The sequence below is a fragment of the Manacus vitellinus genome, unplaced genomic scaffold, assembly GCF_001715985.3.
Source record: "Manacus vitellinus isolate BGI_N305 unplaced genomic scaffold, ASM171598v3 scaffold_79_pilon, whole genome shotgun sequence".
NCBI lineage: Eukaryota > Metazoa > Chordata > Aves > Passeriformes > Pipridae > Manacus > Manacus vitellinus.
This window is the reverse complement of record NW_021940812.1, coordinates 1,220,563-1,239,036: the sequence shown is the minus strand read 5'-3', so window position 1 is coordinate 1,239,036 and position 18,474 is coordinate 1,220,563.

Below are 18,474 nucleotides of genomic sequence, written 5' to 3'. Positions count from 1 at the left end.
CAGAGATCAAGACCTGTTTTATGCACAAAGCTACTCTCCCTCTGCTTCACTGGAGATTTCTTTTAATTTATTCACCTTCGATACTTTCTCCTATTGATACAGAGAATAGGAACCTTCCCAGTCATATGCTCAGCCTTAATCTCCTGTGTCTCCATAGAGGGATTTAGTGAAAGGCATTGTTTGATTCCTGATGCCAGCCCTATGTACAGGAACTCAAAAAGTCTTTTGACATCAGCTTGAGTTCTTTGCTTTGTCAGAGGCCTCCAGTGTAGTTTTATGAATTCTCAGGAACCTGCAGCAAAGCCTACAGATCATAGAATCACAGAATGGCCGGGGTAGGAAGGGACCTTAAAGATCATCTAGTTCCAACCCCACTGCCATGGACAGGGACACCTTTCACTAGACCAGGTTGCTCAGAGCTCCATCCAAGCTGGCCTGGAACACTTCCAGGGATAGGGCGTCTACAGCTTCCCTGGGCAACCTGTTCCAGTGCCTCACCACCCTCACAGTAAAGAATTTCTTCCTAATATCTAATCCAAACCTACACTCAGTCTGAAGCCATTCCTCCTTGACCTGTCACTACATGACCTTGTAAATAGTCTCTCTCCGTGTTTCTAGTTGGCTCCCTTCAGGTACTGGAAGGCTGCGATTAGGTCACCCTGAAGCCTTATCTTCTCCAGGCTGAACAATCCCAATTATCTCAGCCTTTCCTTGTAGGAGAGGTGCTCCATCCCTCTAATCATCTTGGCGGCCTCCTCCAGGATCGCTCCAACACGTCAGTGTCCTTCCTGTGCTGGGCACCCCAGAGCTGGATGCAGTGCTTCAGATGGGGTCTCACTGGAGTGGAGAATAGGGGCAGAATCCCCTTCTTGGACCTGCTGCCCATGCTGCTGTTGATACAGCCCAGAATACATGTGGTTTCTGGGCTGCTAGCACACATTGCTGACTCATGTCCAGCCTCTCATCCACCAGCACCCCCAAATCCTTCTTGGCAGGGCTGCTCTTGATCAGCTTATCGCCCAGCCTGGATTGTTACCGGGGGTTGCCCCAACCCAGGTGTGACATCCTGCACTTAAACCTCATGAGATTCCCATGGGCCCACTTCCGGAGCTTGTCCAGGTCCCTCTGGATGGCATTCCATCCTTCAGGTGTAGCAACTGCACCATTCACCTTGGTGTCATATGTAAACTCGCTGAGGGTGCACTCAATCCCTTCCTCTATGTCTTTAATGAAGATATTAAATAACACTGGTCCCAATGAGGACCCCTGAGGGACATCACTTGTCACTGATGTCCTGGATCCTTCTCAGAGGTCAGTGTACCTCGGTGATGAATGGTGTGTGCTGAGTTCTGTAGGGTAGTTCTGTGAGATTGCCCAAGTCCCAGTGCAGGAAATCATTAAAAACTAAAAGGAGAAGGACAGGGAGTGATTACATGGTACAATAAGCAGAATGCAGAACGTGCAAACTCTGAACAAGGCAAACCCAGGCCAGAACACTTCAGGCGTGTAAAACAAAGGGGAAAAACAAAGTGTGTTGGTGGTTAGTATATAATAATGTGAGTCATCCACAGTGAGCAGAGCTTAAAAACTTGTCTGTTTTTACACAATCTGAGGGTGAGGAACTATAGCTGGAGTCTGAACATGGAAATTAAACCCTAAGATACCCTTAACGAAGCTCTGTCTTTGTGTAGTTAATAATATTGTAGCGGGCATATGACAAAGGTTAATTGAAGTTTTTTTGTTTAGTTGCCGACATTTCTCTAGCTGCTTTTTTTTTTTAACTAGAACAAAACAGAAAGAACAATTCCATGCAGGCTGCAGTCTTCAAATGTCTATAAATTCATGTAACAACTATCATATAATTAGCCACTCAGCATCCCACATGCAGCTGTGGGCACTGACTCACTGTCAATGAACCTCTGTCCTGACACAAAGGCAGTGCCTTTGCCTCGCTTTCAAATTCATTCATCACCATAGTTCTGCATGTTTATGTAGCAGTGAGTTCAGTGAGTTCATACTGGATATTCAAGATGGTGATTTGATCTAAACTTCATGATGAAAAGTACTGTTTTTTGGTTATATTGTTGTTGAAAAAATTATTTCTTTGGTGATGACAGTAGGTTTGTGAGGCTGGCATGAGCAGCATTACTGTGGCAATCTGTTCTATCTGTGTTTAAAAATTGTTAAAATTTTAGTCTTTCTGTATTTGCATTTATACATTTATTTACACTATGTCCAGACCTTTAAAGATAGTGGTCAAAAGTGATGCTTCCATCTTTTTTTCTTTTAACATTAGCTGTGACATAAAAAACAGGGCACGATAAGGAGCAGGTTTCCTTGAGACTAAAATTATTGACTGTAATGCCTTTGTAAACAAGTAGACACTCAATTGTCATCTGAGGGGATGACATCTTATAATAGTACTTCATCTTATAATAGTACTTCAAGTCATGATAGACTAAAGAATAGATGAAATAAACAGAGGTATCATGATAAAAAAAATCGGAAGAAACCACTGTCTTTTATATGCATTTATTTCTCAATGGAAACATTACTTGCATGGAGAAGAAAACTAAGTACATTTCTATCACCAATCCTTATAAAACATCCCTTTGCAAAAGAGCCCCTCCAAGGTGTATGTGCAAGCATGTCCATGGTTGCTGGTAAGCTCAAATGGTTTTCGCTTGTTTGGTGACTTGGACTCGGTTATTCCCATGTAGGATAAATAGGAACTTTCCTCAAGGATTGCGTTGTGAACTGTCTTCCTCTTACATCATTTTTCTTATGATAGGCAATTTCAGCATTTTTTTCCCTCTTGTGATGGCGGCCTTCCCAGTTAATCTTGTCATGTGTGCCTGAGGAAGATGCTTCTGGAATTCATTTGCTGGCTTGTAGGGTTAACCATGAAGCCATCACAAATGAGTTACTCCCTCAGTACATGCTTCAAGCTTTAGATTTCATCGTGCTGCAGTTGGGGAGATGTGTAGTGACACTATCCTATAGGTACAGGAATGAGTAGTTACAGAGGAGAGGAGGGAGCTCTGCAGCATCCTCATTTCCCAAACCCTTCTTACCATGTCAGGAAGAAGGACTGATCCCATCTAGGATTCCTGGCTGCAGCCCCCATGTCTGGCAAGATAGCCAAGGTCTAAATCAGATCAGCAATCCTTGGCTCTTCCCTTCCTTTCCTGTCCTTACCATGGTAATAACTATAAATAGCAGAGCTGTGGCTACCAGGAATAGACTCAGTATCACACACTCTGGTTATATCTGTACATCATCATGTCCCTTAAACTTAGGAGTACAAGAGCTTTAGAGCTGTTGCTATTGTATGGAAAACACTCTTCCAGAGCTTTTCACATAGAATGACTCTGCCCAATTCACATTGCTTTAAAAAAAAAAAAAAAAGTCCATTAAGACATCTACAGCTCATCTGCCAGGACAATGTTATGACTTCATGAAAAGTCAGTGGAGGTGCCTCTTCCAGGCTGCACTCCTGAGAGCACGAATACAGAACACTAATCTCACCGTGATTTTTTTTCTCCCATCATACTGTAGAAATACATATTCAGAGATTTATTTTGAGTTTGAGCAGGACATTGGGAAAAGATTTCCAGTGTAAAGCTCCCCATGCAAGTATGAAGTCCAACGCAGAGGAAGAACAACACTGAAGAGAGAACATGCACATGCACTAGTGCATGCTGTGGCTTCTATTAGTGCTGTAAACATTGCCACTTTTCAGACAATATCCCGAGATTCCCATGTCAGTGATTACATCAGTGCTCTTAAATGCAGTTAACTGTACCTAGACAGGAAGAATTGCTGTCAGGTTTCACGTTGCCAAACTGAACTTTTAGTTTAAGAAGTGCAACATGTGGGGAGACTACAACTTTGCCCGGAGTGATACTTTAGAAACTGCTGAAGCTAGGTTGTGCTGAAAAATTGTATTTACTTAAAGCCAAACCCTTCAGCTTTTACTCATAAAAGGACACGCTTGTAATAATGAGATCAGGCCACTTGCACGCAAGCTTAAAGGACATAATTAAGGGCTAAGTTGTACTAACTTGACGCTAATGTAACTCTTGCTATCACTGTGCTGCAAGATTGGACCTTACACAGCAGTTTCAAATATGCCACTGTAAATTTTACTCTTTTTACAGATACTACTAACAGATTAAATCAAATACTAGGCTAGGATTCTGCAGATTTCACCTTGTTAATGATCTGAACTGTACACTGCCAGCTTCACTTGCTTATTCAGGCTTATTTTGGGATGTTGCTTATGCAAAGTGCTGAAGGAGCTCAAAACACAAAGGAGAACAATGTGCATGGTTCAGGAACCTGCACCGTGCCCACTCCATTTGCTCACATTAACACCTGTAATGGAGGTGCTGAAGTTAGTAGCTGTTGCTTTCAGTTGCCCTTAAAATAGTACCTCTAGAGGCTGCTGAGATCCCAGTTTGTCTGGACGGGCCTTGGGAGGTGCCCCTTTCACTCTGATTGCAGCAAAAACTTCTGTTTTCTTTATTCGGAAGGAAGCGAAGTAGGATGGATTCAAGCTTTGAGGTCAGAGGGCAGTGATGTGTTTCTGCCCTGTTATCACATAGAATGGTTTATTGGTCCAGAACTCACCCGGGTTTCACTGTTTGACCAGGTTTGTTTGTGAATTGCCTCACAAGGTCAGGTGCTCGTGACATTTGTAAAGATGAGGTTGGTGCCTTCGTGTCTATTGCAGAGGCTGGAAGCTGTGATTGCAGAAAGACCTCATGGCAAACAGGCATTAACCTCTTGGGTGTTACTAGTTTAGGACGTCCCACATCTGGCAAACACCAGGTATAAAAAACAATAACCCTGCCAGAGGAAACAGAAGAAACCAATACAAAATGGCTCAAGATGAATGGCTTTGTGTCTGACCTGAGAAACCAAAAAGTCTCTGCACGCCGTTTGAGAAGCTATTGGTCTTCTCATCAGCCAGTCCGGGCATCTATTCAACTGAGTATGTATTTCATTTTCTGACATTCACTGGAGGAATGTCAGCTGGAAAAATCCAGCAGACATCTTCCCCTGTGTCTGAATCAGCAGCACACAGATTTGTGGTTATCAAAGAGAACTTGCCCCTAATTTTTAACATCTAGGAATCTGCTGTTTTTGCTGTCCTGTGGTTAGCTGATTGCCCGTGTTTGCATGTGAAAATCTTTGTTCTTGTGCTGTGTTGTTCCTCTGGAATGCTATGAGCAGTTGTTTTTGTTTGTTCATACTCGGGTGGAGCTAACTGTCTAATTGGGTAAATGTTTGCAATGTTATACTTGCATGCACAGAAGACAAAGAGGGTTGGACTCCTGTTGACATAAATGACCTTTTACAGCAACCCAGAAATGTAAAGGCCTAAATAGAATTGGTAACTACAAGGCCACCACTTCTTATGGTCAGACCACTTAAAGTGGATTTATTTTAACTGTCATGGCCATATTTATTTCTAGTTACAGATGGACTATATTTTCCAGTTGAAAGTTCTTATGATTACAGTCAGGAAGGGGGAAGTTGCCTTATTGACTGACTTCATGTACAAAAGTGCTTCCACTGAGACTAAACTCTATGTAAAAAAAGGCATTTATTTACTAGCCTGACTTTGGACATCAAGGGTGAGTTTTCCACAGATGTAGAAATTTCCTAAGTGAACATTGGTAGGTGCAAATGCCTAAAGCTGTTTTCAAAATTGCAAGCTTGTGGCTCTCGTGGAAGGTGTGTTTGCATATATAATAAACACCTTGCATAAACCTTATGGGGTGACTACTGCATACATTACCATTAGCTAAGCTACAAAGTACACTATAAATACCTACACACAAATGAACAGATTCTAATGAAGATTTATCACTGAAGGGGTTGTTAATAGGTAATTGAGTCTTTTTTTGAACAAAGGTTACTAAAAATGATTGTGACTTAAGGAAAGGGGAAATTGAACTCCACAGTTGAGGTGTCGTGTAGATCTGACCTTAGTTCAGCTTCTGTGTAGCTGCAGCTGTGAAAACCTGGAGCTTATTTAGAATGGATTTATCCTATCTAGTCTCAAAAGACTTGCATAGTCATATAGAACCATTCCTTCACACATGCCTTAATGGAGCAAATGTCTCTATAGGTGTAAGAAAAAACTTTATTGTGAGAGTTTCAATTTTTTATTCTTGACTTCATAAAGGGTTTCACTTCCATAAGGCCAAACTCTAATGCTCTTACACTATTTGGTATCTTAGTCATTATCTCCACTGGGTTCATTGTTACTAATTGTGGTGCAAAAGCCTTTTATTACCACAGTGCAGCCATCCACTCCTCCACTCCTCCTTGTCTTTTACTGCAAGTCTCAGATTTTTGTCTGACTTTACCATGTTGTATTGAAGCTTAGGTTGTCTCTGAGCAAGCGTTCATTGACCAGGTATTCCGCCATATTTCTACTCCTGCATAGTTATTTCTGTTGCCAGTCCCTACAGTGTGCTCATGGATCTCCCTGTGTAATCATTCTGTGAAGCAGGCTGGGGGCTGTGAGTCAGGTAACACAGGTTGCCTTGCTGTTTTCGGTTGTATCCACTCTCTTGTCTAATCCACTTCTTACCCATCCCTGTGAATGGTGTGGTGAGTGAGAAAAAGCAGCTACAGAGGAATGGAGCCTGCTGAGGTCAGTTGTACCGCTGCCTGTTTTGCCTTCCCTGCTTGGAAAGCCTGTCTCACTGCAGTTCACCACCCAACCACTTCACAAGGGATGTGCTCAACAGTTTCCTATGAGCTCACTCTGTCAACTGGTGGCAAACAGACTGTATTTTCTTGTTGTTGGAGTCTTTGCCAGCTCTATCGTAGATTCCTGTAAGCTCAGGTCGAGTGTTTCCCTCAGTCACACATAACTGGAATTAATAAAAAATCACTAATGATTCCGTGTTTTTCCTTGCTCTTGCTCTCTTCATTCTGAAAACATCTTGTACTTTATTTCATAGTGACCTTAATTTCATAGTGACCTTTATCCAGCTGTAAAATCAGGTTAAAATTGTTCAGTGGTTCTAAAGGTATAGGATAAGTAGGAAAGTGGATGGTAGACAAGGCAGCAAACCTGAGTAATTTTCCCTTAATCAAGAAAACAGGCTGAAAATTGTACCACTTCCCTTCCCCAACTCAATACTGGTTAACAAACTAAATATATACAGATAGTCTTCCTTGTGATTTTATGATTACCAATCCTATTTCTCTACTGTGTTTTTCCTGTTTCTTGTGCGTAAACAATCTGTAATAATAGTACCATGACACTGAGTGCTCATCTTCTGGTGCCCGCCCATGGAAATGACTTCCTCCTTCACGTCTTGCCTTTTCTCTGGGTGCTGCATTTAGTGACATTGGTGATCTGTGTGTGAACAGCCCATGACATTTCTCACCCTCCATCAGACCTTTATCACACCAACACCATGTTTTCTGAATACTTCCATCTGGTTTTGTCAGAAGATCTGGACAAAGATTTCTAACCTGGATTATATATGTATTTCCTTGACTTTACAGTATAAGCTTATTTGAGTTGGACAAGAAGAACTTGTCCTATTGTTTGGTCCTGGGATATTACTGAAGCCCCATTGAAGTAGCAGAGAAGCTTTCATGAGGTTGGGGAAGGAATATATCCTTTCATGCTTCTGCTCTCCTGCCTGGATCTGCTAAAGCCAAGTCTTGTCCATTCACAAGAGAAATTCTGTCATGAATATCTGATATTTGAACTGGCAGTCAGTCAGAAATGCTTAACTGCCCAATGACTTTCCCCTCAAGAAAAAGGTAAATTTGCACTTGAAATTTTCAATCACGTTTAAAGTCCACAACCCAATTTGCTGAGGGAGGTCATTAACATTTAGCTTTGTATTAGGAAATACCCTTTACCAACAAATTTCAGTGGCAAAAGGGAAGACCTAGGCTTGTTCCAAAAGATTCATTCATGAAAAATTCTGCTCAATGAAAAAGGAAATTTACAATTTTTTAAAAGACTTACTATAGCTGGTATGAGTGTTTTAGTCTAGGCTAACTGTACATTTTACAGATATTTCAACTCATTTTTATTTCAACTGATGTTTGAGGTAGCAGTATAATAAATAATGTAAGAATTATTGGCATGTCTTTAATGTTCTTGTCTGCATAACATATCTGGATTCTCTGTAGAAATAAAGCCTGCTGGTATTTCATGTTGAAGGTGAAGAATGTCCATCAATATCTTTCCCAGGGGAATAGAGAGAACAAGGCCTGGGAGAAGGCAGTTTGGCAAACACACTGCTCATGAGGAGCAAACTTGGATAGTAGCTTGTCTAACTCTTCCCAAGCAGTGGAGCGTGTCATTGCTTTTGCAATAAACCATTCTTCAGGAACTGATATAGACCAGCTGAAAAATAATTAAAAACTTAATTTTCTGTAATACTGTCCATCAAACAACTTTTTGAAAGGCTGCTCTGCAGCATGAAAGAAATGACTGGCAGCAGTGCAGGGAGAACAGGGAGTATTTATGACCAGTGGAACCATGGCTGGCCTTTTGCCCTAGAGAAATGGCTTGATGAGAAGATCTTCTGCTTAAACCAAGCATTAGTAAAATAATTTGGACCTAGGCTTGAGGTGATGATGTTTAGCAAAGCTACTGCAAAGGCTTTTTTACTGTCCAGAGTGATAGTGAACTGAATGAATGTCTTAGGGGTCTTTTGTGTGCAAACCCACAGCTGCACAGTCGATCAATCCCCTACCTTTTGGGAAAACCTGAATTTTTACTGAGGTATAAAATTTGTGGTTCAGGTCTTTTACAAAGACTTGTTCCCAATAGCTAAAATCCTATTTGATTCATCTCTTGCAGTTGCTTTACAGTTTATTGCATAGTACATCAAAAAAGGCAAACAAAACTGTATCTTCCTCTGGACAGCTGTAAGGGACAGATGCACTGACTCAACTGCTCAGGAGGACAAAACCCAAAATTTCGTTCTTTATTCTAAACTAACACACATAAAATTTCTCTCCTTCCTAAGTCCACAGTTCCATGGAGCCTGTTTCAACACATAACTAAAGAACCAGAGCAAACACAGCAAAAGCTAATGTCCGTGACTGGATTGGCTACTGTATTGGTGTTGCTACTGACCCAGTCTGCTGGTAACCACAACTTTTCCTTTTCTTTTTTTTTCCCCCCAAACTGCCTGAGCCCTAGTTGTTCTAAACTTATTTGCTGTTTCCTTTCCTTGTTTAGGCCATCAGATAATGCCACCAGACATTATTTTGTCTCCTGAGAAGACTGAAAGGGGAAGGATTCAAAGCTGGTTTAAAATCATTTTTCTCTGCTCACCCATTAATCTGTGTCAAGCTACGCTGGATATGCTGCTCCAAGAGACAGCTTGGGCTTCTTTATCTGTCATAGGAGCACTGCTTTGCTTTTCAAATCAGTGAACAAGAAGCCATGTCTTAAACAAACCACTTCATTATCTTTTGCTTTGGATATTTTTGTGGGTCTTTTCCCTAACAAAAATATAAATAATTGCCTATCACTGATAATAATTAAAACATGTATTTTTTCCTAGTAGGTCATAAACTGAATGGACAGTCTGTAGTCATTTGTCTATCATTTCAATGGGGAAATCAATTCTCAGTTATCCACGCGTGGCTTGTCAGGACTGCGGATTAACCAGGCCAGGGATGCACTGACGTCAGTTTATTCACCACGTGGAAAGTTGACTTTGGACCAGAAGACTGTATTGATTCACACAGCGTGCTTCATGAACATCTGTCAAATCATGGCTCCCTCAAGTTCAGCAGCAGATTATCTGTGTCACCGCTGTGTGAAGGCCACTCCGACAGCCACTGCAGGCTGTGACAGCGACGTGCAGAGTCAGCTGTCATGGTCAGGCTCCTACAGGAGCACTGGGGAGAGCAAGGCAGAGATCTAACACCTCTTTGCACGTTTACTTTGCATCAACCTGGGCTTATTTGTGCTCTGGGACTTACGGTGGCAGCCCCTCAGCTGTCTGAAGCTGAGAAAGCAATCTTCTTTGCTCTTAGACTACCAGCACAGGAGAGATTTCCAACTTCTAGTAAACTGGTTTGCAACTAGTTAGTTTAATTTAGTTAGTACTAAATTAGGGTACACTGCCTACAGTGTGCTTGTAGGCAAGGTTGCTGTTTCCAAAAACTGGTTATGTCTTCAGCAAACTCTCATTCCACATGTTTCCCAGCAAAATGGTTTTCCTTTTCACCTTCAGCAGCAAACATGGACTGCTTGACTATAACTTGTGTTTACTATAAATTAATAGAATGTGGTGAGTTTAGGTCTTAATGCAGGTCATTGGTTTAAATTTAAATGTTTAGGTGTTTAAATAATAGACTCTGTGTCAAAATGATATCAACAGAAAGGATCTGGTTTGTTTCGTTTAACTGAAAAAAAAATTACAGATTTGTATTTACTTTGTTATCTTTATCTTTTATTATTTCAAAGAGATTCTGAATAGAGGTGTTATCTCACCTTTAACTGTGCTCTTGTAATCTTGTAATTCACCAAACCAGTAATTTATGTTTTTGTTGAAAGCAGGTGAGAAGCAATTAACTTATGTATTGCATCCTTGTCGTTGCAGGTCTTTCATTTTCAGGAAGTATCCACGCTAGCAGGTTTGTTTTTTTTTTTTTTTAAATTCAGACTCTTCAAAACTATTGAGCTTCTCAACAGTGAATATGAGTGCTTGAAGCCTTGCAGAACTAAGTCTGAGGATTCTACTCCTGTACACATTGAAGTCGTGTGCCATATTCATATTGACGTCAACCTAGCAGTTGGAATCCTGGGGTGACAGGACTATTTGTCCCACTGACTTTTTGGTCCTGGTTTTTAGGACATTTCCCCATTCTGCCGTGCGCGCATCCAGAAGTTGTTTACTTGTCTGTGTGTGCTCCTGGCAGCCTGTATTCCTGGATGACCTACTTTTTGCAAGAATCAAATGCCTGTGACAGCAGGAGGGTTTTATTGGGCCTGGCTGGTGTGCTCACACCACTGCAGTGAGAGTGCTCACGGTCAATGACACTGCAAGTCCGGGCTGAGCAAACTCGTTTCCTGCCAACTCTGCAGAAGCTTTTATATCAATCACTTACTAGCAGCACACACTCGAGAGGATGGGCTCATACAAATGTGTTTTCCATTAACAGATTTAACTCCAGGGCTAACTAGCAAGCGTGGACAGTGTGGTGATGGAAACGAGGAGTTTCTGAGCAGAGCGCACTAGTAAAGGAACCAGGACACTCTCCTCTTGTCCTATTAGCCTGGTACTGAATCACATGTAACTCATGGTTTCCTCTGTAGTTTCATCTTCCTCAGCGAAAAATTTTGAGGGTGTGACAGATCAGCAGAGGTCAGGTGAGGCTGGATGGAAGGGGAGGAGTAGCTCTCCTCTAGATTTTTTTTCCATGGCAAAGTTGGTCACACCTCTAATAGCCAGACTCAGCTCTGTTTTCAGGTAAGCTTAATGACAGGTTGCTAGAGTGCTTAGCTTGTTCAATCCATTCAGTAATTAAAGCCAGTGCCGAAGCCATAAAACTGAGTATAGAGTAAGGTCTTAATGAACACAGTAATTTGGCTGCAAGTACAGCTCTGTGCAGCTTCCTCATATCTGGCTTCCTGTTGGATGGAACAGTGCAGTCATCAGACAGAGCAAGTATATTTGGCAGCCGAGGACAAAACCCGAGCATTTAAGTGGCCATGAATAAGACCAGTTCAGCCGTGCATGTCCAGAAAATTAAAACTAGCAATACTCAAGCTGGATTAGTTATTTTTCAAATTCTCAAAGCTCTGAGAACTTTGTGTTTTTATTCAGTATTAAGGCTGATACCTCCAGCTATATGCGCATGCTGAGGCAATGTTTTTAATGACTCAGGGAAAGAAACTGTCTACTGAATCACCAATATCCAAACCTGAAGAACCCAAATGTTTTTTGCAAATCTGAATATAATTAAACATAGCCTTGCTCTTTCGATTAGGCGTGAAATAACCACAGATGATGAAACTCCACTTACATAACAGTAAAAATATTACTTGTTTTAGTTTTCTACCATAGAATCTGAAACCTACAACCTGCAACAGTATGTTGTTTATAAAGGACCAAGAAAGGGATAAAACAAATAACTACAAGAAATGAATATATAAAAGAACTATACTAAATATGGGGACAACATTTCTGCTCATAAAATTCCTAAACCAGGAGGTGTTAGAAGCTGGAAAAATATTCTAGAGGGCAAACCATGTAAACCTGTGCTGTTCTTAACCCACTGGCCATTGTCAGACACTGGGCTAGCTAGGTCTTTGATTTTATCTAGGGTGGCTTTCATCTTCACTCATCATGTTGCACATCTTCTCTTGACACCACAAGCAGTTGCATCAGATCAGAACAACAGACAGTAGATGTCTCAGACTGTCTCAAAAATATATAATTAAAAAAACCCACCAGGTAAACATTGCATGAGGACATGATTAATGCCAGAAAAACAGAGGGTGGAAATTCAAGGAACGGCAAAAATTATTAGTAACAGAAAATATGTATTTCCCAAGATCTAGAATGTAGTAAGAAAGATCCCTGGGGATGAATGCCATGTAGTGTCAAAAGTAGACTAAATAAAAGGTTAGAAAATGCTGTAAAAGAACTGTTCTCACATTTTCATCTGTTGACTTACTAAACTTTCCTTTACAACATCTGTTACAAGAACCCCTGTGCAAATAATCTATTTTTTTGTTAAAGCAGAAATCATTCTGCTCAGATGCTGACTTGTCTGTTTTCCAAGCAGAGATACGCCAGAACATCAGCAGAGTCCTAGGGATTGCCCAATACTTGCCTGTTCAAGTGTTGACAGTAACTGCTGGCAAAGAGGAAACACCTTTTTTGGCTGCGTAGGCGACTTTCATCACATCTACCAGATTGAGGTGTAGGACAGTTGTAGAGATCCAGAAAGAAGGACCCTGAGGCCTTCAGCTTAAGCTCCAGTCCTACGCTTATGCCTGTGTTAATCTGAAGTAGATCCCATTAGACTGATCTAGTTTTAAACAAGTTTACATAAAATTTAAGTATTGGTCACACTAGAGAGTTGTGCTGCACGCTCTGCTGTCCTAAATGGATATTGCGATCTTAATTTTGGTGGAATCGGAACACTTTCCAGTGGATGAAAATAGTGAAAGAGGAGGTAGATCCAAGGCTTTTCACTTCCAGGTTCTAAAACTCACCTAGAAAGATGTTCCACTGACTTGCAATGATAAGTGTTATCCACACTGCAGGTGCTGAATTTAGTTCTATATATACAAAAAAAAAAAAAAAAGAAAAAGAAGTAGACCACAGTTGAACTCTGCTAAAATACTAATTCAAAACTGGCCTCATGTCAATCACTTTGTTGGAGTGATTGCATAGCTTGGAAGGGCTGAGAAAAACCATAAGTTTTATAGTCACGACAAACTGCAAAACAGCTGGAAATAAACAGTGGAAAGGGAGCACTTTGCTGCCATGTATGTCTCCAATTGCAAGTGAAGCTGACTCGGTGGCTCTGGTGCTTTCGTCGCTCTGACTTGTCTTTGATTAATGCATGTGGAACCTCAGGAGCCCTCTCTTAAATGTCCTGAGTGCCTTTCCTGCTCTCTGCCTATCCCTTGAGCAGCAGGAGACCTCTTTGGCAGGCTGGGACCTGGGCCTGGAAGACTTCACTGCCTTTTGGATGCTACAGCATAAGATGTTGTTATAGGTCTGTTCGTGATCGTTCTCTGCTCCTAAAGCTCAGGAATTTCTTCTCTGGCACCGCTCTCTCCTCTTTTTCTCCACTACCTACCTTGGAACTGGGGACTCCCTTCGCCTTCCATTCCCACTTCCACTCCTACTGATCTGGTGCAGCCCCTGACTCCACAGACACTCTGCTCTGAACTAGAACTTTTCTGGGGGAATGAGGTGCTCTGCCTGTCCGGGAAAGGAAGTGGGACAGAGTGTGGCTGCTTTCCAGCCCTCCTTCTCTCCATGGCCACAGTGGTGGAGCTGCGTGGGCAGAGACCACTGGGATTGGGAGAGACGGGACAGTCGAGTGCAGTGAGGTGATGTCAGGTGATGCAGGGAAGGTGTAAGACTGACATTGCTGGTCTGGTGGCTGCTGTGGCACTGTGGGAATACACAGTTCATACATAATTCATGACTGTCTTACATTGGCACCATTTGTGCAATTTACTCCTATGGTTGTGTTGGTGTAGGGTTGCTACATGTAGCCTCGTTATACTGAAAACTCATCAGTGTTTCTTACCACGACTGTGAAGGCACAAAATAAAAGAGGAAAATACAGTTTAACTAGAGAGAAACAGAGTGGTGAGTGACTGAACCATTTTTCACCACACACAAGTATTTCAGGGGGTGTCTGTCTCCTGGCCTGGACTGCAGACCGTGAGCACACAGGGCTCTAACCAGAGGCACTGGAGCTGTTGGGACTTTTGCCTTGAACTGCCCATGCAGATGGAAATGTGCTGGTGGGAGAAGGGATGTCAGTGTTTATATTTTTTTCCCCAGCAGCAAAAAACAAAGGGCTGGGCTGATTGCTTCACCTCTTCAGCCTGCAGGGAGTCATTGCTGCACCGACACAGCCCCACCTTTCTCTCATGTGATTGCAACCCTATAGTCACTCAGGTCTGCATAGGTTATTCCACTAACTAGTGACTTCCAATGTTTCAGTTGCTTCTTGTCACATCATTTTTCATTTCAGTCTACGAGGAAGCATATCTGAAAAAATTTCGTTGTGATTGTATTTCCTTTTGCTTTTGCTGGAATTAATTGTTGACTAAGTTTCTTGTGGGGAATGTGATGGAAATACACTATGATAGTAATATGTTTCTGGCATGGTTTGTGGTTACTGGTGGAAATATTTAATGATCTTTTTGTATACATATACTAATTGCTTCTTCTGTAAGACAATAATTTAAGTTGCAGTACAATTACACTCTTGTTCTTCTTCATATGAGAAATGGGCACATAAGTGGAACAGAATCAGAAAAGCAGAATATTCCTCATATCTCTTCAATATTCATCTACTCACCTGAGATTCTGCAGTCTTTTGAATAACACTAGACTTTTGTAATCAAAGTGCTTGTGCAGCCTTAAGATAAACAATTCATAAGGTAGCTAAAGTTCATTTTCATAACAAAAATAGGCATTAAGGAGTTATTCCCTAAAGGTAAAAACTCAGAGGAATGCAATATGTTGCAGATAAATCCTCCTAATATAAAGCAATGCATCCTCAGTTATACACAGATGAGCAACACTCACTTTTCTCTAATAAACTTCTTTTGGAACCTGCCTGCTGCTGCAAAAGCCTGTTTCTTTGAACAAAGCAGTCCCTGTCTAGTGAGAGCTCATTACCCATACGATAACACTGTTCATTTCTCCCTCACAATTCATTGGAGGGGCAGCGGGCTTCTTGCAAACTTCTGATTAGGTCTTGCATCATCCCTGAGCAGCAAGTATTATTTTACTCATTTTACACTCATGGAAGTTGGGCAGAGGGGCTGCAGCCAGTGGCCTAGAGCCACCTCTCCTGTCACTTACCCAGCTAGGAATAGACCCTGGATATCTTCACTCCCAGCTCTCTGTTCAAAGCTGTAAGTCACAGCCTCATGCAGAAGCATTCAAAAACTAAGAAAACGCTTTGACAAGCTTTCAAAAATGTTATTGGTACAGCAGATTTCTGCTGGTATTACAGGGAAGTCTCTAGTACAGCTGTATTTGTTGTCCATGTTGCTTCAACTGTTTTTTAAACCAGTCAGAAGACTGAAGCTGTATTCCTGATTCATTACGAAGTTCACCACAGTTCCTTGCACTGGTTTTCACTGGCACCCTGGCTCCACTTATCATGGGCATTCAAAAGTGCAAAACCCTGAAGTCAGCGACACAGCATCTTTCAGTCACATGGTGCAGGTAAAAGTTTCTGGTGTCCGCATAGACAGACTGAGAACAGGTGTGGTTTCAATTATTGTTGATTTATTAGCTCTAAACTTATTTTATATCTTGCAATCTACTTTTAAGTATATGGAAGGCCCTTAGAAGAGGTTTCATAAGTAATTTTTTAAAATCCATTGCAGCTCAGACGTTCAAAACAACATGAGTGCCCTTGTGTTTGGGCTGATGTTAAATCACAGAATCACAGGATGGTTTGGGTTGGAAGGGACCTTAAAGATCATCTTGTTCCAACTCGCCTGCCATGGGCAGGGACATATTCCAGTAGACCAGGTTGCTCAGAGCTCCATCCAACCTGGCCTTGAACACTTCCAGGAATGGAGCATCCACAACTTTAGCTCCACAAACTTTTAGCTCATACATTTGGCTGGAGGGGTAGAAAGGGAGTGGAAAGAGTCAAGCTGCAGGGCAAGCTCCCTTGCTAACTTTAGAAAAAGCAAGTTATGCAAAAATTGGGGAGAAGTGAAAATCACTAAGGAAGTGGATCTTATGAGAGGAAAAAGTAACATTCAGCAAAATTCCATTAAATCTCCTCCTCTTGGCATGACATATGGGTGAAAGCAATCCTGTGTTTGGACCTGTGGCACAGGGTTTGCCCTGAGAGTCAGGGTGCTGCTCACCTGCAGGGAGGAGAGATCTATGCCTCTGTTCAACCTAGGTGGAATATATGTTAGAAAGAGGATCTCAGATGTAGAGAGGAGGGCTTGGGAGCATATTTTGCCGTAGCAAATTACTTGGTGTGACATTTGCTAGAGCAAACCCATGTAGCTCTCGGTGTAGTGATAACTTCTACTCCAACATAGTCATTCCCAGAGCCTGGTGCCATTCAGCAGAGTAGTGCTGCCAGTGCTGAAGCACATTTGATACTGCCAAGAAGCTGTTATACTTGCATGAATTTTACTCCTTCTCTGGTAAAACTACAACTGTTTACTCGTTCTGAGTCATATTCAGAGCAAGGATTCTGTACAAAGATTTTTGAGAGCACTTTTTCAGTTTGGGAAATAGCTGCAGACTGAATGGGGTGTGTCTTCTTAACACACACATTTAAAATACATCAGCAGCAATCAGAGACCGAGTTAAACTATCACCTTACAGATAACCTGATGATTAGCTCTTGGCTGCTAATCTTTCACCCCTTCAGCTCCCAAGGAGAGCAGTGTGCCAGCAGTGAGGCTTTCATATCACCCCTGCTCTGCTGGGAACCACATGCTGTGACAATGTCCTGGGCAGAGCTGCCTCACCCCTCGAAACAGCAGCACCACTGGAGTGTCGAGAGAGGTGTTGCTCCATCAGTGTTGCCCTTGTGCAATGTGGCAGCACCTGATACTCCTGGAGGGCTGGATCAATAAAAAATGCTGCCAACTACTGGCAATGACAAATCTCTTCTCCACCTATACACCCTATTTGGATTCTCCCTGTGATTTAGCATCTTGGCAGTTGCTGCAGGACTGTCTGCTTTCAATCAGTTGGCTCTCTGCCCTGTCTGCCAGCATATCAATAAATCAGGAAGATTTCCACTAATTTCTCAGGATGTGACTGAGATGCCAGGCTTAACTCATTAAAGCAAGACTTGAGGGATGTTCGGCACCTGGTGGGAGCAGCTTCGCCATTAATAATGTCACCCCACACTTTTATCAACAAAGTTGCTCTTACCTCTTTTCAAGGGTTTTTCCTTCTACTTCACTGCCTAGACTAGACAGTGAGTGATATTCTTCAGGTCATCTGGTTTATACAGAGGCTACACTTGGACTCAGTCTAACAGATTTCATTGATAACTTTTTATCCCCTACAGATTTTATCCTCACTTAGTTTTCCCAGGAATATATAATAAAAAGCATTGGTTTGATAAAATACAGTATGTCTTCCTACAAGCCTTGCTTCCTCCAATCATACCATATTTCTGTAAAACCTTGCTCAAGCAGGATTAGTTGTTACTAGTGTGTTACAGTGTTGGTGGTGCTGGCGGAGCTTCACTTCGCCTCAGTGAGGTTTCAGGAAATCCTCCATGTAGAGATAGCCTATGGAGCAACTCAACATTCATTAAACAGAAGGCTGAATGCCTTGACAATGTCGTATGTGATGTGAGTGAGTACTTCTGCTAGTGTCCTCATAAAACCCTGCTAATGGCTTTTAGTCCTGCCCTCCAGCACTGCTGTTCTTCCAGCACAGGGCCCTCTGCTCATCAGCCTTTTGCTGTGATATATTATTTTACGACTTTAAGCTGCTTCTTTGCTTTTCTCTTCAAAAAGCTGGTGTTTTGACTTCAAAACCAGGAAAATTCTCTGCAGTTTAGATGAGCAGATGTAGGGAAGGATGGTGTGTCTGGATACCCGTGTGCCTCTGGCCTTGCCCTGCCTCATGCCATGCACCATCAGTTAGAGCCGGGCAAGGAGGCAGCCCCATGCTCCCAAATCAGGAGCAATGAGGCTTTGTTTCCATCCCACTCTGGTATAAATGACTATGTAGGTCAGTGAGGAAGGATGAA